The sequence below is a fragment of the Bos indicus genome, chromosome 3 (genome assembly GCF_029378745.1).
Source record: "Bos indicus isolate NIAB-ARS_2022 breed Sahiwal x Tharparkar chromosome 3, NIAB-ARS_B.indTharparkar_mat_pri_1.0, whole genome shotgun sequence".
NCBI lineage: Eukaryota > Metazoa > Chordata > Mammalia > Artiodactyla > Bovidae > Bos > Bos indicus.
In genome coordinates, this window is record NC_091762.1 from 45,202,434 (window position 1) to 45,229,495 (window position 27,062).

Genomic DNA, 27,062 nt, shown 5'->3' on the forward strand with positions numbered 1-27,062 from the left:
TAACATAATGACACAAAGGGAAAAAACCTCTTCTCCCTGGAGTCCTGGAAATGGATGCTCCCTCAGCATATAAGAGAAAGAGCTTCCTCGTGCCTTTTTGGATAATCTGTCTCAGAATTTGCCTTTGGGAGGACTGCTTTCTCCAACCCCTAGATCACTTAAACACTAGTTCTTAGATTCATTTGAAAGATATGTTGAAAATAAACTTACTTCACAGGATGGTCTCAATCAGGGAGAAAACAAAACAAAAGCTATATGTGGTTTCAGAGAAAGGAATAAATACATACGCACATATATAGTATAGAGAAAAGAATACAATAGAATATAGCCAGTGAGTCTTCTTTTTGGGTTTTTAGAGTGAAGAAGAACAACATCAATTTTGTTCTTAAATTTACCTATAATTTTCTAATTTTAGGCATCAAGCAAAATTAGCTATACAACCAAAAGTGAAACCAAACTATCATTTAAAATTTGTGAATCAATGAATTATTAGAGATTCTGATTTACACTGTGGGGAATCATGAGTAGTGTGAGGCCTTCTTGACTCATAGCAACATTATTAAAAAAAAGTCTGTCAAGACTGAGGTATTCCTAGAGGCCCAGTTCGAAGTGGGCACCACCACATTTGCTGTACCAACTGTAGCATCCTGAGTCTATATGGGTCTACATATTGACTTATATGTGTTTTCTATTTGTCTTTGATCTTGAGATAAGGGCATAGGTCCAGTAAGTACTTGGTACAGATTGATACATATTCATTGAATAAATGACTGAAGGAATGAATGAATTAAAAGCAGGCATGAATGACTGAATTTCCCAACAACCACTTGTGAGGTTTTCTAAATGCTCTACAGTTTGTTTTCTGACAATTTTAGTTGCCACCATTTCAATTCAAAATTTGCTTTAGAAAAATGGCAAAGTCAAAAAAGTCAAGAAAAAACAAAGTCAAAATGAGGATTTTTAAAATTTCTTTATCCCTTCTCAGGAATATACATTATCTATTTAAAAATTATGTTGTATCCTACCTAAAACAAATGTTTAAGGTAGAATAAAATACTGAGAAGTATAGTTTAGATGACAAGTTATACTAGGGAAAATTCAAGTATAAAATTGAATCAGTCTACCTTATGGAATCAAAATAGCCATGGTCAGGTAGATTAGAAAAAACCATAAGATATTATATTTGATAATAAAACCTTATCTGGAACCAAAATCCATTGAGGTAATGATATAAAAATTACCTTTTTAATAATATATCAATGTTTTATATAGATAACTCAATTATAAAATCATCAAGGAATAGAACATATTACTAAAAATAATATGAAAACCTCCATGATATTACATAATTGGCATAGAATAATAGAGTTTTTGCTTTTTAAAATGTATTTATTTCCTTGTAGTAGAAGATAGCATTGTCAGTTATATATTAATTTTAGGAGTAAACAACAGCAGAAAAAATACTATGAGCAGTACAATATTTTATAAAGATGTATTTTTAAAATAAGGTGTTGAGGGTACTGATCTGATTTTCCAAGGAGTTTATGAGTCAAAAATGAGCCAAGATGATTGCTGCAAAGTTCATTAGATTTCTAGTTCCTTAGTAGCCAGCGTCTTATTAAGGTATTCAAAACATAGTTTGCCTCTTTTGAGCACAAAACAACAAATTGTGCTGCTTATCTGTTGATTAGTATTTACCCAGAGGGACAAACATTGAGAGTAACTTTCCTGAAAAAGTTGAAATTTTCAGAGAAATCATGTAAATTCCATTTATCTACAGTGAAAGCTTGGCTTCTACAGTGTTGGGCTCTACTTATTACTAAAATACCCATGGAGAACAAAAGGGGAATGGACAGTGAAGTCATGAGAGTGTGCTGAGTTGCTTCAGTTGTGTCCAACTCTTTGTGACCCGGTGAACCATAGCCCACCAGGGTCCACCTCCTTGGGATTCTCTAGGCAAGAATACTGGAGTGGGTTATCATGCTCTCCTTCAGGGGAACTTCCTGACCCAGGGATCGAACTCACGTCTCTTGGTCTCCTGCATTGGAAGGTGGGTTCTTTACAACTAGTGCCACTTAGGAAGCCTGAAGCAATGGATATCATCTGCTTTCTCTTAATTACATCTGCCCCAAAAAGGCCTTTGTTAGAAATCTGTTCTCCAGAACTTATCACAAAATATCCTCTTTATCTTGGTAGGGGACTCTCTCAATTCCTGGACTACTCATATGATAAATGAGCATGAACCTCTCTGTGACATGTCTGTTATTGAATTCAACTGTTATTTAAATCTTGCATTGCCATTTAATTTCTCACTTATGTATGTTTTATCTCTTCAACTGAATTGTAAGGTTTAGGAAGGTCACAAGACATGTATCCCATTTTCTATCTTAACTACAGTGTCCTTCATAGTCTTTGGTAGATACTGAATGAATATTGATGGATAGGGTAAAATTCAGCTGAAAAATATTAGACCTGGGCCTTACCTATCAGCTGCCAGTTCAGTTCTATGACTTGCAAATTTAATTTTGAGTGAGTACTATTCTGCAGAATGAAAAACTGTGCATATTTAGAAAGCAGTGATCTTTTTCTGGTAACATAAAAATTCTAGATTTTCTTTCTCTTTGAAAGGCCCAAATAATTTGCACACTTCTACCATGTTAATTTGCAAGTATTGTAAAGTAAAAACTCAGAATTTCAAATGGACATACCCTGCAAATATATTTAAAATATGACGTTTCTACTTATAACAGGTTTTACACTACATAAGATGAGTGATTTTTAGGTGTGAATTATGAACCAATCAGTGTAAATATTATATCTTGAAACAACAACATCCTCCTAATTTTGAATTAGTATTTACTAAAAATTATAACTAGAAGGCATATGGGATTTTTACTTAATTTGTTTGTATTACACAGGGAAAAGGTAAAGGCAAAATCATATAGTATTAGGGCAGGGATTAGTGTTTTCTATTTACTTAGGAAAAATAGTCTGTTTCAAACGAATGGTCAAATTTGGTAAACCTTTACATTACTCCAAATCATCTTAACAACCGAATATTTTCTTAAAAATATGGAGGAACATTTGGGTAAAAATTTTCAGTATCACATACCAATATAGCCTTGTGTTGTAGAGTTCTCTAAATTAGCTACCATACCGTGTCATATTAGGTATTTCATCCCAGCTATACTTCAAAAGTCTTAAACAAGAAAAATACACTGTGGCCAATTCAAGGCTGATACATTTAGTAGCATCTGCTTTTACAGTGCCACATTAACATTTGCAAACCAAATGACACAATACTATCAAAGATATCAAATTGGCATAAACCATTCAGCTAGAGGAACTAGAATACGAAACTAGAGCTGGATACTTGAAAAACAGAACTTCATACTTATCGATAACCTTAATATATCTTCTTTTCTCTTTCCCTGAAAAAACAAAAACTTTGAAACAACATCCTGCCTTTAAGTAGTTTCAAAACACAAGGACATGTAGATAGTAACAGCCATTTAAAGAATAAAAACATTTACATGATATTGTACAGTGGTTTAAAAAATGGCTGTTCATACTTATTTTGAGGAAATGCTGAAAAACCAAACTTCTGTATCTTTCTAAAGAAATGCAGTTTTTTTTCTATATCTCTCAATACAGAAAAAAATCAGGGAATCAGAAAAATTATGGAATATTTTTCAGTGTCCATTATGTATCTCCAGGACTTGGTTATTTGGATAAATATTAAAGTTAAGTGGCTTTGACAAAAGATACTTAATACAAAAAATGGCATTTTATGCTTTTTAAAAACTGATGGGCTTTTGAAACATTCTGTTTTAAAACAGATATATTTTCTTTACAAGCATAGAAAAAAGGAACTAGAAAAATGGCAAGGATTTGGAAATAAGACAACAGAACTCCCATGCACTGCCTTTTTGTTTTGTCATTGTTGATGTAACCACGATTCATTTAGATTTAAAGCTTGGAATCTTGCAGCTTCAACTTCCTCCAACTAACTGCTATGCATATGTTGACATCTACCCTTTCGTGTAATTTAGCTATTTTCTTTTGTTCTTTGCTATACTAAAAAAGAGAAAATTATCTTAAAATTATTTTTCTTTCTCTAGGCATAAAAAGTTCTCAGCGCTTTTACTCTTCTGAAAAAAAAAATGAAATGAATTGAAATGATGGCCTGGATTAGAAATAATTATTTAAATTGCTTTAGTTTCAAGAAATTGAAAAACACAAAGCTTATTTTCATTTGATACTAGCTCATTTTAAATCGGCTCCTCCAAGAATCTTGGCTACAACTTGCCTGACCAGTGTCCACTAGATGACACTGTTGTATAAGCACAATAAAGAGAGGCCATCGCTTTGACAATAACTAATTTATCACATATATATATTTAGATATTGTCAGTGTCTCTCTTTCAAGATGAAACTGGCTTAGCATTTTTAATTGGATATGGCTGATAACTTCACATAATTCACAGTAAAGTTACCCTCAAAGGTTAAAATGTAGGAAAAAAAGAAACATATCTATTTCATAGCATTCATAGTTTTTTACAACAGAAATATCTTTCAAAACCTGTATATTTCACAGTTAGAATAGACTTCATTATGAATTTTAAATTGTACCTTTTTGAATTGAGCGACAATGATGGTACTGACAATGTTGTTTTCAAGTAATGTTTTGTCAGTAATCTTTTTTTTTTCCCTCTCTCCCTCCCTTCCCCATGCCCCCATCTTCCCTCCCTTCTCATCTTTTCAGTTCTCTTTTTATTCTCTCCTTGATTCTGGATTGGGAGCCATTCAAGGGAAGTACTAAAATCAGGGGAAGAATCAATTATCTTAAGCTAACAGCCTCTGTGCCACATCATTGCCAAGATAGGAAACTTTAGCCTCAGAAAAAGCAGAGTGAAACAAACAGTCCTGACGCACTTGTGTAGAGAGAGCTCTCCAAGGGACCTTCAACTACCTGGAATTGTACATAGATTTCTGGACAGAGAGATCTTCCTGTAAAATCTGCTAATAGGAGAGATCATGTAGATTATTGACATTTCCCTTGATATTAGGATTTCTTCGTAATAACTCAGTCTTCCACTGATGTTCAAAATCATTGTTACATTAAGGTTATTTGCTATGGCTTCAATTTAATAAGAACGTTAGAAGTAAAAGCACTCATGCTCCTAACTATACATTATGTATACTAATCTCAGGCTGTTTACCTGAAAATCTCGGAGGAGGAGCCAGGCCGAAAAGGAAGCGACTCAAAGTGCAACTGGCAGTAGCAGTGATTTACGGCAAGTGACATGTCTCAGAGGCATGTCACGTTGTTGTTTTCTCTCTTTCTTTCTTTTTTTTAAACAGGCGTGCTAGAGCTAGGAAAACGGAGTGTCCGTCGCTTGCATTTCTGTGAGAACCCCCTGCATACTGCAGTGTCTGCCCCACACAACAGACCACACCCCTCCAGTGCTGAGTTCTCACCAGACTGTTTGTCAACATGACTTGTGAACACAATGATCAGACGGTGCCATTACATCTAAGACAAGGCATAGAAAAGGGTTGTTCTTCAGTCACTAATTTGTGTCTGACTCTTTTGCGACCCCATGGACCGCAGTCCTCCAGAATCCTCTGTCCATGGAATTTTCTAGGCAAAAATACTGGAGTGGGTTGCCATTTCCTTCTCCAGGGGATCTTCCCAGACCAGGATCAAATCCAAGTGTCCTGTACTGGCAGGCAGATTCTTTACCACTGAGCCACCCGGATAGAAAAGGGACCCACATACTGAAGTTCGTTTTCAGAGATGTGATTGTAATCCTTAAACATCTGAACATCTTCTTAATAGGTGAATGGTGGAAATCTGGATCAGGTGAACTTCAGGTAAAATTAATTTCCTTTTTGTTCTCTTTTTCCCACTTCTTAGTCTGTGGTTTTCTGTTTTTTGTTTTTGCCTTTACTTTCTATTTAGTCCAAAAAGAAAACCAGTCTCTGTGATCTTAACTGAAAACTATAATGTGACAAAAGGACATGTATATGCCTGCTCTTCCACTCTGGGCATATTATAGACTCTCCCTGAGCCTTAGATTTCCTAGTAAATAATTCTACATAGGTTATTATGCAGATTAGATGGGATCCTAATATTTGTGAAGGTTTTGACATATAGTAGATATGACATACAGTAGGTAGACATACATGGCAAGGTTTTGACATACAGTAGGTACTCAGAAAATACAAACTTGTAAAAAGCATCTTAAAAAGGGGAAGGGTCCTTCAGGAAAAGTTAGAAAAGAATCTAGTTCAATGGTGGACCACAAAATGATATTGCTTCGGGTCTAGAGAGAAAGCAAGGATGTAAAGACAGGAGTAGAAGAAACTAGAAAGTAATATTGAGCTGGAGAGAAGAGATTCTGAAATGGTGTTACAAGCAAAACTGAGAATGAAAAGGCAATAATATTATGACAAGAGGAATTACCATTTCTTGAGTGAATGTTGGGTGTTAGGCACTGTCTATACATTCTCTCATTTAATTCTTTCAGAATCCCCATGAAGGGCTTTTGTTAGCCTCTCCTTTTTCTAGTGGAGGACACTGAGGCTCACAGACTTCAGGTATCAAGTCCCAGGTAACCTGGCTCCTGAGTGGTAAAGCCTGTTAAATTTCCGAATACTTTTCGCTGCCATTTGGCCACCTCTCTCTTAACACTTTAGATATGGAGCAAATGGGACTCCAGTTTTCACCTTCCTGCCTTTCCACACTGATAAATGTGGTGTTTGGAAATTTTATTTGAGCACACAGATGTATTTCCCTCTAGGAATATGGTTTGTGATGCCAGATCATTATTTAAGCTTATTTTATTTTTTTATCAAAGCTTAGTTAATTCAGAATGTAGCTGATCTATAGACTTATAGAACCTGTATGCTATGGTCTTACAAGATAGTCTATAGAAAACTATGCCTTCTTAACTCCAAATGAGAAAGTTGATGGCATACTTCTCTTTATCACTTTTACGTTTTTTTTTTAACCACTTTAACCCAGAGTAAGAAACCACTTCTACAATCCTCATCCTATGAATAGATTTTGTATGTGTGAAGATCAAAGTGAGGGATGTATTTCCCCAAGTATTTAAGAAATAACGTAGCTCCCATTACTACACGTTGCTAATTGTGAGTTATTTGGTAGGTGAGTGACCATATGTAATGGAAAATAAATGCAGGTTTTGGCAGACATGTATAGACTACATCCCTACCTGTAAGACTCAGAAGTTCAATTAAATGCATATATAAGACAAATGTAGTCCCAATAATGGTGCAATGTCCTCTCTAAGATCTGAGGTACACTTGGCTTTGCCTTTCCCCCTTTCCCAGCATGCATGGACATGTCTGAAATCTGAGTCTCTTACCATTGAGCTACTGACACATTTAGCAAAAGGCAACAAAAAGCCAGTAGTTGTTCATAACACTGTATATATGACCTCCTCTTCCTCTGCGTATAAATATCTGGGTGCCAAATTTTGAATCTTAAATGTGTCCACTAGCTTAGTTTATAAGCCCAAGATGTGATGAATATTTTCATTAAGACATCCTCCATTTCTGAGGTCCTTTCAGCGATCTCCTGCTGTATCCTTCTTCTTATGAGAGATCCATATGTGACCATCCAGTGACGACTGCATCCATGGTGTGAAGGACTCATCACTCATTCTCCATACACTCTTCACTGACATTGAAGAGAGAAAAAAGTTCATTGATATTTGCTACCTTTAAACTTTTGATTCTATCGATAGTCAAATATCTTTGGTAATCCATCTCCCCGCCTCCAGCCTCCACTAACATTTCCCCCTTCATCCTGCAGTATCCTTTCCTTCTGACGTTAGCTAAAATCTACGTTCATTTATTTTTCCGATTAAAATGCTTCCTATCTCCTATCTAGAAGGCCACAAGAAACAGTAAATGATAAGGATAGTTAGGAAATCCTAAAAGAAGTGGATTTTTTTTCCCCAAATACCTATGATTTCTGATTAATTTTTCTGATTAAGATTAAAAAATTATAATTTAGTATAGGTAATACAACCATACCAAAGAAAAAGAAAAGCAAGAGACAAAGTGATTATCTGAGGAGGCTTTACAAATGGTGGAAGAATGAAGAGAAACAAAAAGCAAGGGAGAGAGGGAAAGATACATCCAATTAAATGCAGAGTTCCAAAGAATAGCTAGAAGAGACAAGAAGGCCCTTTTCAATGAACAGTGCTTAATAATAGAAGAAGACAATATACGTACACCTATGGCTGATTTATGCTGATATATGACAGAAAACAACAAAATTCTGTAAAGCAATTATCCTTTAATTTAAAAAAATAGTAATTTAAAAAGCAACAACAAAAGGGCAAAGACTAGAGATCTCTTTAGGAAAATTGGAAATATCAAGGGGGCATTCTGCCCAAAGATGGGTACAATAAAGGGTAAAAATGGTAGAGACCTAGTCGATGCTAAAGAGATGAAGATGAGATGGAAAGAATATACAGAAGAACTGTATTAAAAAAATCTTAATGAACTGGATTACTACGATGGTGTGGTTTGTCTCCCAGATCTGTACATTCTGGTGTGCGAAGTCAAGTGGGCCTTAAGAAGCACTGCTATTAATAAAGCTAGTGGATGCAATGACATTCCAGCAGAACTATTCAAATCCCTAAAGGATGATGCCATCAAGGTATTGTATTCATTATGTCAGCAAATCTGGAAGACTCAGCAGTGGCCACAGGACTGGAAAAGGTCAATCATTTCAATTCCCAAGAAGGGTAGTACCAAAGAATGTGCTAACAATCAGGCAATAGCATCCATCTCCCATACTAGTAAGGTCATGCAAAAATCTTGCATGCTAGGCTCCAGCATTATGCGACCCAAGAACTTTCAAATGTCCAAGCTGGGTTTAGAAAAGGAAGAGGAACTAGAGATCAAATTGCCAACATTCTCTGGATTATAGAGAAGGTAAGGGGATTTCAGAAAAACATCTCTCTCTGTTTCATCGACTACACTAAAGCCTTTGACTGTCTGGATCAAGACAAACTGTGGAAAGCTCTTAGAGAGATGGGAACACCAGACTATCTTACCTGTCTCCTGAGAAACCTGTATGTGGGTCAAGAAGCAACAGTTAGAACCCTGTATGGAACAACTGATTGGTTCAGGATCAAAAAAGGAATACAACAGAGCTGTCTGCCGTCACTGTTTGTTTAACCTATACGTTGAGCACATCATGAGAAATGCCAGGCTGGATGAGTTACAAGCTGGACTCAAGATAGGTCGGAAAACCATCAACAACCTCAGAAATGCAGATGATAACACTCTAATGGCAGAAAGCAAAGAGGAACTAAAGAGCCTCTTTATGAGGGTGTAGGAGGAGAACAAAAGAGTCAGCTTAAGACTAAATATTAAAAGAAAACTAAGATCATGCCATCCGTCCCCATTACTGCATGGCAAATAGAAGGGAAAAGGTGGAAGGAGTGACAGATTTCCTCTTCTTCAGCTCCAAAATCACTGAGGATGGTGACTGCAGCCATGAAATCAGAAGACAATTGCTTCTTGGCAGGAAAGCGATGACAAACTTGGATAGTGTACTGAAAAGCAGAGACATTACTCTGCCAACAAAGATCTGTATAGTCAAGGCTATGGTCTTCCATAGTGGGTTCCCATTGGAGAAGGCAATGGCAACCCTCTCCAGTACTCTTGCCTGGAAAATCCCATGGATGGAGGAGCCTGGTAGGCTGCAGTCCATGGGGTCGCTGAGAGTCAGACACGACTGAGCGACTTCACTTTCACTTTTCACTTTCATGCATTGGAGAAGGAAATGGCAACCCACTCCAGTATTCTTGCCTGGAGAATCCCAGGGACAGAGGAGCCTAGTGGGCTGCTGTCTATGGGGTCACACAGAGTCGGACACGACTGAAGCGACTTAGCAGCAGTAGCAGCATGGTCTTCCCAGTGGTCATGTACAGTTGTGAGAGCTGGACCATAAAGAAGGCAAAGAATTGATGCCTTGAACTCTGGTGCTGGAGAAGACTCCTGAGAATCCTTTGGACAGGAAGGAGATCAAACCAGTCAATCTGAAGGTAGATCAACCCTAAATATTCACTGGAAGGACTGATGCTGAAGCTCCAGTATTTGGGTCATCTGATGCAAACCATTGATTCATTGGAAAAGTCCCTGATGCTGGGAAAGATTGAGGGCAGAAGGGGAAGAGAGCGTTAGAGGATGAGATGGCTGGATGGCGCCACCAATGCAATGAACATGAACTTGGGCAAACTCCAGGAGATGGTGAGGGACAGGGAGGCCTGGGATCACAAAGAGTTGGACACAAATGAGTGACTGAATACCTAAATATAACTATGCAGCCCATGCTGCAGTCCATGGGGTCACAAAGAGTTGGACACAACTAGGTGACTGAACAACAATAACAAGATTGCTGGGCTGCTGAAGCCAGGGTGAGTTGTTGTCCAGAACATCAAAGTGATATAGTTATATTTAGGTATTCAGTCATTCATTTGTGTCTGACTCTTTGTGACCCCACGGACTGTAACCCATCAGACTTCTCTGTCTGTGGGATTTCCATGGCAAGAATACACTGGAATGGGTTACCATTTCCTCCTCCAGGGAATCTTCCCAACTCAGGGATTGAACCTGAGTCTCCTGTGTTTCCTGCATTGGTAGGTTGATTCTTTACCACTGAGCCACCTGAGAATCCATAGCTATAGTTGCTCCACTGTAAATTTAGGCTTTTAGCTTCTTTTTCTATTAAACAAAGCATTTCATAGGACTAGATTCTATGGCTTTGCGTTTGGTTAAGGAAGAATAGTCTATGTTTATGCTATGCTATGCTATGCTATGCTAAGTCACTTCAGTCGTGTCTGACTCTGTGTGATCCCATAGATGGCAGCCCACCAGGCTCCCCCGTCCCAGGGATTCTCCAGGCAAGAACACTGGAGTGAGTTGCCATTTCCTTCTCCAATGCATGAAAGTGAAAAGAGAAAGTGAAGTCACTCAGTTGTGTCCGACTCCTAGCGACCCCCTGGACTGCAGCCCACCAGGCTCCTCTGTCCATGGGATTTTCCAGGCAAGAGTACTGGAGTGGGGTGCCATTGCCTTCTCCAGTCTATGTTTAGAGGGGGGCTTTTCTAGGACCTAATTATACCTTAGGCTATTGAGTTCGTCCATCTCTATGTTAGATTGACATTATTCCATGACCTTTGCAGTTAGAAAATTCAGATTTTACATGCATGAAGGCAAAATTCTTTATTTTCAGCAAAATATTGAAGATTTTGAAGGAGCACACGTGCCCAGATTCGTAAACAATCCTGCTTACGGCACCTAGAGTTCTTTGTCTTCAGAACATTTGGGTGACAGGCTTTTTTAAAAATTAAAACATCTTAGAACTGCAAGCTTTTGCTTTCTGTTTCGTACACATACTGATAATTTCTTGGTAACTGGATAGTTTAAACAGGAAGGAAATGACTAGGAAGCTTTCTCTCAGATATCAATAGCAGATGTATAGGACTATAAATTGCTCTTATTAAATTAACATCATAAAAGACAAGGTCAAATGCTGATTATAAAGGCCAAATCATCAGGAAAATAGATACAGCTACCTGTTCCTTACTCAGCCCAGGAAGCCTGATTTTCAGAGCAAACAGTTAGTATACATCCACAGATTTTTCACGTCTCCTTGTTATATAATTCAGACATTCTGCCAAACCCCTCACTCTGCATTATGGGTGCTTGGTCACCTCATTCAGAGAACAAAGATGCTATTATTCTGAATTTACTCTGAGGAGTAATATATGAACACGTTTTTCAAAGGGTGAAGCCGTAACACATGTAGATATTATTGTCATTTTCACAGGTTTGCATACATATCCAAAATAAACTGTGTTTAAAAGACAAATTCAGAAACTAATTTTTGAGATACCTTTAGAAATCATGAGTAATGCAACTCAACAATTTACTTTCTAAATCAAACGGCTGCCATTAAGTTGGCATTTTCTTGTTGATTTGAACAACAAAAGAATTGGTTTTAATGTATAAAAAATTCTAGCAGCTCAAGGAATTCATCCATACAAGTATCTACCTTCTTGGGTAGAATGTCCCATCATTAGAACGTCCCAATATCATCATTAGGATGGTAGAGCCAGTGTCACTCTGTTAAGGGTATGATGGTGAAATTTCTCATCAAAAAAAAAGAAACCCTTGACATTTCCTAGTCCTTCTCTTAATTATCTCTAATTAACCCACTGTACACTTGTCTATTTTATTGTTTCTCTCTTATTAACATGTTAACTCCATGAAGGCAGAGATTTTATTTTTCTTGTATTTAAAATTGTGTCAGGTCCATAGAAAGTGTATAATAAATATTTTTATTTATTTTTTTTCATTATTCCCAGAATAAATATTTTTAACATATTAAAAACATTTTCAGAAACTCTGAAAAAAATGCAGTGGGTTCTATTTAGTATTAACGAAAAAGATTACTGGCTTTATAAAAAATATACAAATCTCCATAGACAGTGAATCTCTGCTTTGACTATCCTAAATGGATTTCTTTTATCTAACATTTGAGTATTTGGGAATCAACAGCGTCCATATACTCTTGCTCCCCAAATTAGGGTGTAAAAATTTCAATTTCTAAAATTAATATAACAAAAGAGTATATATTTATTTTGCTTCTTTCCTGACTATTTGGATTTCACACAGAAAGAAAATAGAGACTCATTAATTTATTCAACAAACATTTATCAAGTGCTTACTCTGTGTCAGGCACTTGCCCAGCACTGGGAAAAAAAATTCTGTCCTGGAAGAATTCACATTTAAGGATGAGGGATAAAGATACTACTAAGCCTTTTTATTTGTTCTCTTCTCTGAACCTCAGAATGAAAATGACACTGTGCATTTAAAGGTAGTTGTGTTAGGAGGTTTTGCTCCTTCGAAGCCTTGCTAGCATGTTGGTAGGATGATAAATAGTGGCTAAAAATGTCTTCACTGACTTTAACTGAGTCTCTGTAACATGACAAACATTGCCAAGGTTCTAGAATATCTTCAAACCCTAGGAAGAGAAGGAGGCTTTTACACAGACCACTGCAACGGTGAAAGTGGCACCCCTTCATGAGTTGTAATGGAATTGCACGGGAAACAGAGGTCCACTTTGCCTGGGAAAGTGGGGTCAAGGAAAGTATCCCCATTAGAATTCCAACAAGAAGCAATGCATCCTCAAATCAGCTCGTTCTAGAAAAAGGTTTTAATATGACTATTTACCAATAGGTGAGCAAGTGTAGGGAAACAAGATGGTGAGATATGTTGGAGGTCATTATATTCCCAGGCTTCATGGAGTAAGGGGAGACAGAAATTTCTGGAACAGAAAAAGTCATTTGGGAAAAAAAGCAAACAAACTGCTTAACAGGTGCTAAGGTCTTCAATTCAAGAATACAGCTAACCCATGCAGTTTAGGGACACTAGCTAGCCAGCTTAATACTAGGGAGGAAGCTGGGGAGATAAAAACCCTACAGTCGCTCTCCTCCTTTCCTCTAATTATGGTGAGTGCTCACATTGGCTGAATCCATCGATAAAGTCAATACAGATCAGCTTCTCTGGCCACAGGGCACAAAGGAGAAGAACCATGAGATAAAATGGCAGGGCGAACAAAATATAGCCAGAGGAGCAGTCTTTGGTCTTTGGTGGCAGGACACACGAGCTGGAGCTTGACAGCTGAGAAGGAGTGCATAAGTTGTGTGAATTGGGTCACTCCAGAGAAGGAATGATGTTTGAAAAGCATCTAACTGGAGGACTGCTATAAAGAGTAGAAAATGTAGACTTGTCTAATTGTTTAGGAGATTTCCCTGAGCATGCTTTTACTGTCATGAGCTAATAGCAAAGTAACATCAGATTTGAAAGGAGTTTCAGAATTTGGGAACTAAAACCTCTTGCAAACACCAGGAGAAGCACTTCTGCAATCTCAGCTTTTAAGAGCCTATTCCCACACCTTCAGTTGGATCCAAGGTGAGACTAATAGTTGGGAACAGTGTTATTTTATGAGGTATGCTATGAAATCATAACGTGATAGACTCTTACACAAAATATTAATAAGTGCTAGGGATGGAAACTTTCTTTCCATTTCTGTTTGGTCAATATAAATCAAGGGCATGTGGCCAAAAGAAAAAAAAGTCTTTAATCTCAAATTATTTCAGAGGATAATGGGTTGCATGTCTCTTGATGAGAAATTGTTTGTTATACAGTTAGTTTAGACCTTGAAGTTCTGCTTCTTATGCATGTAACATCACTGAAGAGTCGCTGAGGCGCTGACTTGAAAGTATTGAACCCTTGCCTACACTGAGTAACAGTGCGACCTGACGGTGGGGCTCAAACTTCAAAAATGGAATTCTCACACACAACTTCAATATGTAAATGAGAGAAAAGTCAGGGTTCCCTGACAGTTTAAATATTCATTGTTTAGCAGGAAATGTTTTATGACTTGCTCCAAACCCCGAAGCACCAACTGTGGACCCTCGAGTTTCTTTGAGCAACGGTTTGAAAATCACTGACCTCAAGAACAGGGGATTACAAGTAGTAACATGACACCGAAGGTTCATATCTCAGTTTTAAATTAACATGTCCCGTCAAGTTGCGACACTTTGGACTGTAACCTGCCAGGCTCCTTGGTCCATGGGAGTTTTCAGGCAAGAATATTGGAATGGGGTTTCCTTGGTGGCTCAGACAGTGAGGAATCTGCTGCAATGCAGGAGAACCAGGTTTGAACCCTGGGTTGGGAAGATTCCCTGGAGAAGGGAATGGCTATCCATTTCAGTATCAGGACAGAGGAGCCTGGTGGGCTACAGTGCATGGGGTCACAAAGAGTCAGACGTGACTGAACAATTAACACTCACTTCACTGAAGTTGCTTGGAAACTTCAGGAAATACTTGTATTGATCCTCCCCAGAGAACAGATTCACAGTGTGACCCTGGGCAAGTCACCACACCTCCTCCTCCTAATTTAGAACCCTTTTCTGTAATACAGGTTAATTAACCCGGTACTCCATGATAACCTAGAGGGGTGGGATGGGGGTAGAACGTGAGTGAGGCTCAAGAGGGAAGGTATATATGCATACTTATGGCTGATTCACATTGCTGTACAGCAGAAATCAACAACATTGTAAAGCCATTGTATTCCAATTAAAAATAAATTTAAAAAATAGTCACCACACCCTTCATCACAGATACTGCGAAAATTAAGGCATAGTTGTTGCTCAGGCTTTAACAGATGCTTTGAAGAAAGGCTGTAGGTAAGACAAATAAAAAGAAGAAAGAGAGAGAGAGAAACTCAATACATTTTATTCCATCCTAACCAGTAAATGCTCTGAGAGAGTCCAGAAACAAATGCCTAAAACTCTAAGTGGATCGTGTCAGTTCCAATTTACTTCTTTGCCTGGACTGAGGTGGTGCTGTTAGAGTCAAGCAAGGATATACACTGCTGCTTTTCTGGTGACTGGCTGTGTGAAAAAGCAGCTGCAGGGCGGGGAGCAGTGGAGTTAGCCGATACGTCTGGGCCTCTGAGGACTAGTGAGAGGAGGTGGGACAAGCCAAGTGTAGAGGCAGAAGGAAAATGCCAGCAGGAGCTATCTGAGCACCGCTGGGCAGAAGGGTTATTGATGTGCATGTAAACCAAGCAGGAAGGGGCAACAATACACCAATGGAGGCTCTGTAAGAATGGCAGCAGCACCACCAAGCGTGATATGCAGGGAGGCAGGCATCATCGGTCCCATTTCACAGATGCTGAAACCAGACCGGGAGTTTCACATCCTGCAAAGCCTCCACTTCAGCTATCCTATCTACACTGACTTTTATCATTTTGCATAGACAGGACTATTTTGAGAAGAGAGGGATAACACCCCTCTTTCTTTCCACACCCCTTATTCAGGGTTGGATTTTCTCTACTTCTAGACTGAAATATTTCAGTGGCTTTCTAAGCATGACAGTCTTTGCTTCCTGTATCTTCGCTTCTTCAGCTTCCAAGTGATGCTGGAAAATGATTCTAAAGCACAATATGACCTCACCGCCTGTGCTCAGAAACATTGCATCATGCCCTGTGCATGTCAAGCTTTGTGTGTGCTTTTCAAGATCCCACGTTATCTGAACACAACTCATGCAACCAGTCCTTCATCTTATTACATTGTCCTCACTGTGAACATGTTACTGAATCAAACTTGGGTTTGCTCACCTGTACGCAGTAAAGCCAATAATCTATGGACACTTGATTATAGTGAAGGAAAGTGCAGCATTTATTGCAGGGTCAACCAAAAATTCTAGGCAGCTAGTGCTCAAAAGGCCTGAACTGCCCAATAGCTTTCAGGAAAAGGTTTTTATAGACAGAATGAGGGAGGGAGCTGGTGGGGTGTGTGATCAGCTCATGGACATTCTTCTGACTGGTTTGTTGTTGTTGTTTAGTTGCTGAGTCGTGTCTGACTCTTTGCAACCCCATGGACTGTATCCCACCAGTCTCCTCTGTTCATGAGATTCTCCAGGCAAGAATACTGGAGTGGGTTGCCATTTCCTCATCCAGGAGATCTTCCCAACTCAGGGATCGAACCTGCATCTCTTGCTTGGTAGGCAGTTTATTTACCACTGAGCCACCAGGAAAGCCCCCCTTCTGATTAGTTGATGGTGAGGTAATTGGGAGTCACATTACCAACCTTCTAGTTTCAACCAATCTGGGACCTATATGCTTCTGGGCAGCAAATAGTTAACTTATTTCACCTGATGGGGGTTTCAAAATGTGCAAAACAGCTGTTAGGCCATAGCCCAGAGTATTATCTATAGTCCTTGCAGAGGAAACAAAGGTCCTTGACTTTATATAATGGCCAAACTCTTATTACTTTGTCTTATTCGACTATTTCCTTTGTTTCTGCATTTTCTCACTTCTCTAATTAGATTATTCTTTGGAACTCAGGGAAGGCCTAGGAAACTAAGGCTTTTCTACCCACAAGTGGCAGGCAGAGGACATGGAGGGGGCATGGAGGAGGTGTCCTGCACCAGGAAGGCCCCGTATGGTCCTGGCTTGGTTACAAACACATCATGTTTCTCATCGCTCTCAGAACTCCATCCACCTTCTTTCATTTCAAAGCCTTCTCACTCTCCAGCACAAATTGCTCTTTCATCTTGGATAACTGTGGAACCAATGATACTCTGTACATCCTTAAATCCGATCTCAGCTGACAATGCAGATTCTTTTCAGATTTCCCTATGCTCGTCCCCTTTCATCTCTCCCACCACTCTGCTTCCACAGCAGTGTCACTAGGTTTCTTTTCATTGGAGACTCTTGGAGTGGGCTTGGAGTTCAAAGTCCTGGGTTAACAATTAGCTGTGATTCGGGACAAGTTAATTTCATTGAGCCTAAATTTCTTCATCTATAAAGGTAAAGAATCTGCCTGCAATACAGGAGATGCAGGTTTCATCCCTGGGTCGGTTAGGTCCCCTTGGAGAAGGAAATGGCAACCCACTCCAGTATTCTCCCCTGGAGAAATCTACGGAGTCACAAGAGTTGGATACAATTTAGTGACTAACCAACCCACCACCATCAACTAGGAATAAAATACTTTTAAATGAGATAAAGTATCTGAAAGCCCTCAGCATTGTACCTGGAACAAAGGAAGTACTAGATAAACATGTACTGAGTGGGCGAGTGAGCAAAGAGAAAAACAACTGAGTGCTCCTGTAATGACACGGCACACTAACTGTTGTCTTGAAAGAGTAGAATCAGTCATCCTTGTTTTCCAGCTATAGAATGAGAACACTTTCCAACAAGGTTTCCCTTACAAGATCAGTGTTGGATAATAGGCCTGTGAAACCTACAAGTTGCAAGTAGGAGGAGCCATTAAGTTTGAGAGTCTGTGTTGACTTTTTTTCCTGTGGTGATGCAACTTTCTATTTCTGCATAAAATCCTTCAGGTTTGTTTACCTCAACACCCAGTTTCCAGCATTATGTCTGTTTCATTGTTGTCCTTCTTTAAATTCCCTTTCACCAGACAAAGCGAAAAGTTTGGCTTTGAAGTCCTAGGAAGCCGCACTGTCAGTTACCGCAGGAACCCGCGGAAGTACACGTGAAAGCAGGCATTAGAGACCGTGGAGATCAGAGGGCATTTCAAAAGCGGCGGGAGCTATTCAGATTCTCTTATTTAAAGGGGCTCTGATGCTAGAAGATGGTGTGTTGGACCCTTCTGTGCTACCAGTTTGAAATGTATTTGTAGTTTAATCATAGAGAGTCCTGATTTAAAATTCCCAGTTTCAGGGGGAAAAATAGTTTTCTGTCCTAGGGATCTTGTGCAGCAGTCCTTCCTGAGGAACCCCGTGTCATGCTGTCTTACCATGTCTTCAATTCCTGGGGAGGATTTAGGAGTCAGGAGATAGAAGGAAAATGAGAACTTGTTTGCTCTTTTTTGGTCCTAGGATAAAGTCATTGCCTAGGTATTGAACCCTTGACACCAGTGTACTGTGGGTCTAGAAGACATTAAGCAAATATTTGTAGATTGATCTGCTGATTTCAAGAACTGCTTCTTCATTCTGTGAAACAATGATATTCTTTTACAGGTTACAGATGTTAAGAAAGAAATGAGGTTAGCTGTGGGCAACTGCCGGGGTCCAGCCCGGGTGGATCCAGGGAATTCGAAGTGGGGACAGCGGCGGCGAGGATCAGGAAACAATTGCTTAATTAAACGTTAATTAAGGATATAAAGAGTGGTTAAATAAGGATAGCTCAGTGAGGAAATTCAGTGGAGAAAAGAGGCTGAAATAAGGATAGCTCAGTGAGGAAATTGAGTGGAGAAAAGAGGCTGAATAATTCAGCCAGAAGGTGAGAGAAAGAACAACATGGGGAGACCAAGTTTCGGTGAACAAGGCCCACACTTTATTTTCCAAAGTAGTTTTTATACCTTAAGTTATGCATAGAGGATAATGGGGGAAGGGGTAGAGTCATGCAGTAAGCCAGGCTTTCTTCCTGCAAACTTATCATATGCAAAAGTTTAGGTGATTTGCATCATCTTCTGGCCTGGAGGCCTGTTAACATTTTAAGACCCTTTCTTCAGAAAGCTTATTTTTCTCTAAACGTGATTAGTCAGGTGCCACCCTCCAAAAGCATTAGATAAAGTTGCATTCCTATAGGGTAAAGGTGTGGTGGGCTATAACAAGAAAAAGAATTAACTCAAGGGTCCAATGTTGCAAACATTAAAGCTACTACTTACACCAATTATATTCATCAATACACTGCCAGGGACTCAGCAGGTAAGGGATATGGAAACTTAGCAGCAAACATTGGCCCAACAAGTGAAAAACCCTTCACCGATACAATTTCTAATCAATCTTTTAACTGCTCAAAGGAATCTGTATTTAGACAGTTTAGAACATCTCATGCCTCTCATAGTTGGGAGGCTCTGAACAATCACATGTGGCCAGAAAAACCTATTCAGGCAGGCTAGAGGACTTCCAAAGGAGTTTGTAGGTTGAAACACTATCACACCCAGGAACTATTAACCGGAGCTATAAGTTAACTGTTTTTTCAGAGAGAGGTAGTGGGGGACAGCCCCCCGTAAAGTCAGAGGTATAGGTGAGACCACAAAGCAGAAAGTAGGCAGACTCTGGTTTTGGGGGTAGATGCTCGAGAATTTCCAGGGGGACTCCTGAGGCTGGATCCTGCCTTTGCGTATGCAGAGCCTCCTTCCTCATGATCTTTGCCATGGACGGAGCTCCTCACGCTGGTTCCTGGCAGGCAACCCTGTACTGGCATTTCCCTGATGACCGAATTTGACAAGTGAAAAGAAAGGAAGAGGAGAGGAGACTCTGCTGGTTTGCATTTCACTCTGTGCAAAGTGACAAAGTTGAGGATGAGCAGACTTACTGAACTAAAACATTAAGTTGCATGTACAGGAAAATTGAAGAAAGCAAAATGTACAGTTGCTTCTCCCTAAAAGTCTATTATGGCAGGGGAAAATAAAAGTGTCTGAGTTGTCAAATTCTCTTCCCTCATCAAAGCAGAATTCCCTCTTGCTGTCCCCCAGGTGACTTTTTGTATTATTTTAACTACCATAAGCACTTTGCTAGATGACAGTGATTACTGTGTTAAAAACACTAAAATTGAAATTAAATTTTGGATAGAATACATTAAAGAAATAATTGCATAGATCTGTCACACTTGAACCCAGTTTCTCAGTTGGAGAATCAACAACAACAAAGTATTTTCCCTTTTACTTGCATCACTACACTATATTCTATTTAAGAATTAAAAGGAGCGTGGTTCACAGAATAGAAATCAAAACACAGTGGGTTGAAGAGAAACAATGGTATGATTCAACTCCAACTTCTTATGTAAACTTGCATCATATGATAATGTAGTTGTACTGCATATTCAATTTTGATATGTAACCTTTGAAATAAATTGGAATATTCTTTCCTGCTACTCTTGGCACTTGCCAAGTGATCATAAACAATAATCTCATAAAGGTCACTTGCTCGATAAGCACTGCTCTCGGCAAGGAGTGCTCAGGACTACTCAAAGAGATTTTTCCTTTTCTCCAAGACTCTTAATTTATTCTTTTTTCCTTCTTTGAAGCTCCAAACAACATAAATTCCCTTATACCATGTAGACTCACAGGATTTCTGGAATGATTATTGTTTTTCTCTTTTTCTTATACTTTACTCTTTTTTTAAACTTAAATTGGCTGATGGAAATAGGCAAAGCACTTTAGGGTGGGGGAGAGAGTTATGGTTCTCAGCCAAAAACTAATTGGCTATTTTAAATAAAATGATTATTTGATTTCAATCTCTCTCTACTCAATTAATGTATGCGAGTAGACATGGTTAAAACACACAGGCATCTATATACTTGTGACGTTCTCTTTACAGAACTTGCTCATTTATAAAATGTATTTTAGGAACTTTATAACCTATCCCAAATGAGCTCAATATTGCTTTACCATAGTAGCCTCAGCTCTTTATATAAAAGCTAAAACCTCTATTCAGTTATATTTGAGCTCCAATTATGTCAGTTGTGTCTTTTACCTTTATTCACCAGCAAAATAGCCCCAATCAATATTATTGTACTTGCAGATAATAACTTCTCTTCAGTTCAGTTCAGTCGCTCAGTCGTGTCTGACTCTTTGCGACCCCATGAATCACAGCATGCCAGGCCTCCCTGCCCATCACCAACTCCTGGAGTTCACCCAAACTCGTGCATCGAGTCAGTGATGCCATCCAGCCATCTCATCCTCTGTCATCCCCTTCTCCTCCTGCCCCCAATCCCTCCCAGCATCAGGGTCTTTTCCAATGAGTCAACTCTTCACATGAGGTGGCCAAGGTTGGAGTTTCAGCCTCAGCATTAGTCCTTCCAATGAACACCCAGGTCTGGTCTCCTTTAGGATGGACTGGTTGGATCTCCTTGCAGTCCAAGGGACTCTCAAGAGTCTTCTCCAACACCACAGTTCAAAAGCATCAATTCTTTGGTGCTCAGCTTTCTTCACAGTCCAACTCTCACATTCATACATGACCACTGGAAAAGCCATAGCCTTGACTAGACAGACCTTTGTTGGCAAAGTAATGTCTCTGCTGTTGAATATGCTATCTAGGTTGGTCATAACTTTCCTTCCAAGGAGTAAGCATCTTTTAATTTCATGGCTGCAGTCACCATCTGCAGTGATTTTGGAGCCCAAAAAAATAAAGTCTGACACTGTTTCGACTGTTTCCCCATCTATATTCCATGAAGTGATGGGACCAGATGCCATGATCTTAGTTTTCTGAATGTTGAGCTTTAAGCCAAATTTTTCACTCTCCTCTTTCACTTTCATCAAGAGACTTTTTAGTTCTTCTTCACTTTCTGCCATAAGGGTGGTGTCATCTGCATATCTGAGGTTATTGATATTTCTCCTGGCAATCTCTTAGTATATGCCAATTCATCTGCTGTCAAATAATACAGGTGACTATCCCCCCTTAAAAGATAATGACATAGGAAAGGACTTCCTTGCCACAGGCCTATCTAGAGATATTTATATGAGTCATACTCATGATATATAGAGCAATCTGAAAGTTATATGGAAAGGGCAGTCAAGATAGAAGGTCATACAAAGCTTTCTATAGGGAGGATTTGCCCACATTCCTAACTTACAGCCTGTTCATTTCAAATCTTTTTACACATTTTAATCAAATAAATGAGAGTAGGACATTTTCAGAATGAAATTAGTAAAATAAAAATTTTCACTATTTTTTATACAGCTTATTCTAAAACATGATTTGGAGTAACTGAATAAACAATTGTAATTTCAATTTATTAATATATGCCAATTTCTTAATCTGTATTTTTAGTCTGTAAAGTCTCTATTGGATGTTACTGTTACTTAAGCAACAATCCTTGTTCTCTCTCAATCTCTCTCTTTTTTTCTCTCTCTCAACATGAATTAAATGCCAAAATTTTCAAATAAGGAAGAACTGATTTAACTTCCACTTAAAAGAGGGTAAAGCATCTGCCTACAATGCGGGAGACCCGGGTTTGATCCCTGGGTTGGGAAGATCCCCTGGAGAAGGAAATGGCAACCTACTCCAGAACTCTTGCCTGGAAAATCCCATGGTCTAAGAAGCCTGGTAGGCTACAGTCCATGGGGTTGCAAAGAGTCAGACACGACCGAGCAACTTCACTTCACTTCACTTTTGAGTTGTAATGAGAAAAATTATAGCTCTGATATCATTTGAATTGGGCTTGAAGTAGGAGTACATGTCAAGGGACACTGATGCAGGTATGCCACCCAGGCCTGGGTATATTGAGTGAAGTAGTGATGAGAAGATTCTTTTTACCTCATGTCAAACTTTGCACCATTATAATGTCCAAAATTTATTAGTACTAATGCTGTAATGATGCTAAAGCTGAAACTCCAGTACTTTGGCCACCTCATGTGAAGAGTTGACTGATTCCTTGGAAAAGACTCTGATGCTGGGAGGGATTGGGGGCAGGAGGAGAAGGGGACGACAGAGGATGAGATGGCTGGATGGCATCACTGACTCGATGGACGTGAGTCTCAGTGAACTCCAGGAGTTGGTGATGGACAGGAAGGCCGGGCATGCTGCAATTCATGGGGTCGCAAAGAGTCGGACACGGCTGAGAGACTGAACTGAACTGAATGCTGTTACAGTGGAGTTTTGGAAAACTCTAGGCTCTTGGGAGATGTTTCTTGAAGGTCTTATGTTCTTTTCTGATAATTAAAAAGTGAACATTTATTGTGGAGAAAACACTGGCTTTGGCTAGAGCACCCGGTGCCTAGAATTTTAAAAAATCAGTGATGAATTTGGATAAATATAAAAAATGTTATTAAAATGTAGATTTTACTGTCCACTGAATCTTTTTCTCAGTCACCAACACGATAGAAGAACACACATTTAATAGAAGCCTAGCTGGAGCTGACTGGGAAAAGTGAAAGTGTTAGCAGCATCCAACTCTTTGGGACCCCTTGGACTGTAGCCTACCAGGCTCCTCTGTTCGTGGAACTCTCAGGCAAGAATACTGGAGTGGGTTGCCACGCCCGTCTTCAGGGGACATTCCTGACCCAGGGATCAAATCCAGGTCTCCCGCATTACAGGCAGATTCTCTACCGTCTGAGCCACCAAGGAAGTCCTGACTTTGGGAAGAAGGGGAGCAATTGTGGCCTCTGGTAAAGTAGAGCTTCTGTGGTTTTGACTGTTTCCCACAGAGCTTCCTCCTTTGTTAATAAATAAAAGTCAGAGAATTTCATATATGGTCAAAACTTGTAGCTTATTGTTGTGGACTAAAGGGCACAATTATTTCTTTCTCTGGATAATTTTAATTTGAAACTTAAGTCAGCACAAATACCCAATTAAACCAATATGATCCAAAGTAAATATTTAAATTTAGAAATGCATATCTTTGAGACATATTGTCATATTAATATATGGTAGGGCAGATGGACCAAATAAAAATTCAGAACCGAACAAATTCCAGGAGCTATGAATATATTTTACTGCTTATCTTCTATTTGTTCTTTTTTTAAAAAAAGCTGTTCCCCTCTTTATTATGCTACTTTAGTTGTCTAGCACCTATAGGAATGGATCTAGAAAATGTGACTTGATTTGATGAATCCTGCAAGAATTTGCATTTATCTTTGTCAAGAGGATAACTGAAGGCAGTGAGGTTTCTGTGAAATATTCTAATTAATCCAACTCACCATATTTTTGTATTCTGAAAATCCTATCAACTAAAATTCAGTTCTCATCTTAAGAAGAAGGAAAAGAGCAGAGGTGTCCCTGAGGAGGAAAAAGGGAGGAATTAAAATTTAAAAAGCGAATGGAACTAAACGAAGGAACCAAAATAGGAAACTTCTGCATAAACATCACCCATGTTTCTGCTTTCCTTCCTACAACCCCTGCCCCCTGCCTTCTTGGAGATCCAATGCTGTTGTTAGGGAACACTTTACACTTCCAGAAAACCCAGAAACTTTTACCAACTTGTCTTAAACTTAGCCAGCTTGTTAGTCTGTGTCTGCATTCTGGCTGCCTCATCTGCCATGCGTAGTAGCTGTCCCTAATGGGTGGTGAATTTGTTTTTCCATATGCAAAATACATCTCACAGTACTAAGTGAAGCAAAAGAGGCCCATTTTCTAAGACTCCCTCTGAGAATGTGTTCGGACAATTTCTGCCCAGATGCCAGTATGCAGATGCATATTTCAGACTTTTTTTTTCCTGATTAGCATGCAGCCAGGACACCTGTTTTGCTGCCTGGTGGAATCAGATTCGAAATGAAGATACACCTGCACAGTCAAATATTTGCATTGTATTTATAAACAGAGCTCTCAGCCTGGGAGGGAATTACTCCCCTCAGCCCACAGGTGTGTAGCTGTAACCTCTGGAATGACCTCAGTCCCACTTTGTAGCGTCTCATGACCATTTTTAAAACTGCATTTATAAGCAGGTTTGAAGTGTTGTAATTTTCAGAGGGATTACTCAGCATTTGTGTGTTGTGTGCATTGGAGAGGCGACCATAGAAATCTGGAGCAAATATCCCACTTTGGCAACGGGATAAGTCAGACACCGTACATGATGTTTCTAAACACTGAAAAGGACAGGCAGGTCACAGTCCAAATGTACACTTTTCTTGTTTGAACACTTACATCTAAACACATTTAAAATGTCTATCATTTGAAAATTAAGTTTAAGCTTATAACTATGAATATGAAATGGTCATCTCTAAAAGTATAGTAAAAAATGTGTAGTTACTTGAAATTACAACAAATGAGAGCTCAAATACAACACAGTTATACTTTATTTTTGAGTACTTTTCAGAGTGATTTTATCTTATGGCATTATATATATATATATATATTTATAAGTGGACATACGATATGTTTTATGTACATGGATTAGGTAGCTGTTTTTAAGGACAGTAGTACCTACTGGAAGATTATTTTCTACTAAAGTGTAGAAGATTTAAGGTCTTATTAAAATCATCTTTGAGAATGTATCAAACCTATATAACTATAGTTTGGGGGAAAAAATGAGAGCCTGGCTATTATATGGCTTGATTTCAATGATAGAATTTGAGTAGCATAATTCAGTATTTGTGATTAATATGCTTCTAGGAACTGAGCTTTCAAATCTTTTCAAGTTCATCAAGCACTGCTTTCATAGGCACTTGGGTGGATAAATTATATTCTTCTAAATTCCTTCGAATTGAGAACATTAGAATTAAACTCTATCAGTTTAGTAATGATTCTACATGAGCCAGATCCCAGTCATTCATAACTAAAATAGTGAATCCCTCAGCCTAGCATAAGAATGGAAACACTCAAATAAGACATTTGGACTGTTAGAGAGAACAAAAATATAGATTGGCCCTATATTTTTTACTTAATCTGTCTAAATCAATTAGACATTTGAATTGTGGTATTGTATTTCCAGGAAGCTTCATTGCTTTCTATTATCCTCATGACAAAAATAAACAATTCCTTTTGAAATTGTAAAGAAAAATGCCTCCCACTGAGTTGATGTTGTGTGCTGTTCTATGCAAGAACATATGTGTAATAAAAAATGAGAAATTATGGATCAAATAATGATGTTGGAGCCACTTATGTAAACAATAGAGAGCATTTTGGATGAGCTCCAAATATCATCACTATTGTTTAATTTCAGCCCCCGTTATGCATCTGTCTAGGCTAGTGTCAAAGATAATAATCTCACCAGATAGATATAAAATGCACAACTAAAATTACATGGCCCTATTATTCTGTTTACACATAGTACTAAACCACTCTTTTCCAGCTGACTGACCCAACAGAATATTTTGTCCACTGAGCTCCCTTGCAAATTCAGTGGGCTGATGCCCCTTTCTTTGTATATATTAGGTCATTTTGTACCAATGAAGGAATAAACTAACTAAGAAGAGACATGAATATGTCTGCTCTCTAACGAATCTGTTTTTTACATCTTGCTCTCTGCCTTTCACACACAATTACGGGCTTTCAAAGCAAAGGAGAGCCTTAGTGGAAGTTGCAAAATGCCAATTAAAAGAAATGGACAGAAGCTGAGTGCCAAATCACTCATTCTGGGAAAAAGAGGAAGGAAAATAAAGCCATGCATTTCAGCTCTCTTTGCTAAAACGTCTTCTGCCTCAACACACGATAGGGTCCCTAACTAGAAAATTCAGAAAGTGACTCAGTTCAGGCCTCTGTGTTTAATTCAAAACCACTTCTCAGAGAAAGTTTTCATGTATGATACTAGTTCTCAGCCCCCCAACAATAAAAAATAAGAAATGAAAAAAGAAAATGCTAGCCAGAAATTTTTATTGTCGAATTTATACCTAAAGTAAAGGCAATTTTGAAAGCTATGACTTATTTGTGGAAGGAGGCATCTATTCTTTGTTAAGTCATGGATTGAAAGACAAAAGTTTCTGTCGTTTATTTTCTTTGAATGCAAAGCATTGCACTCTAAGTAGGGCTGAACAGGATCTGCCTCTCCATCACTGACAGTTAATAATTAAATCAAACATTATATTCAG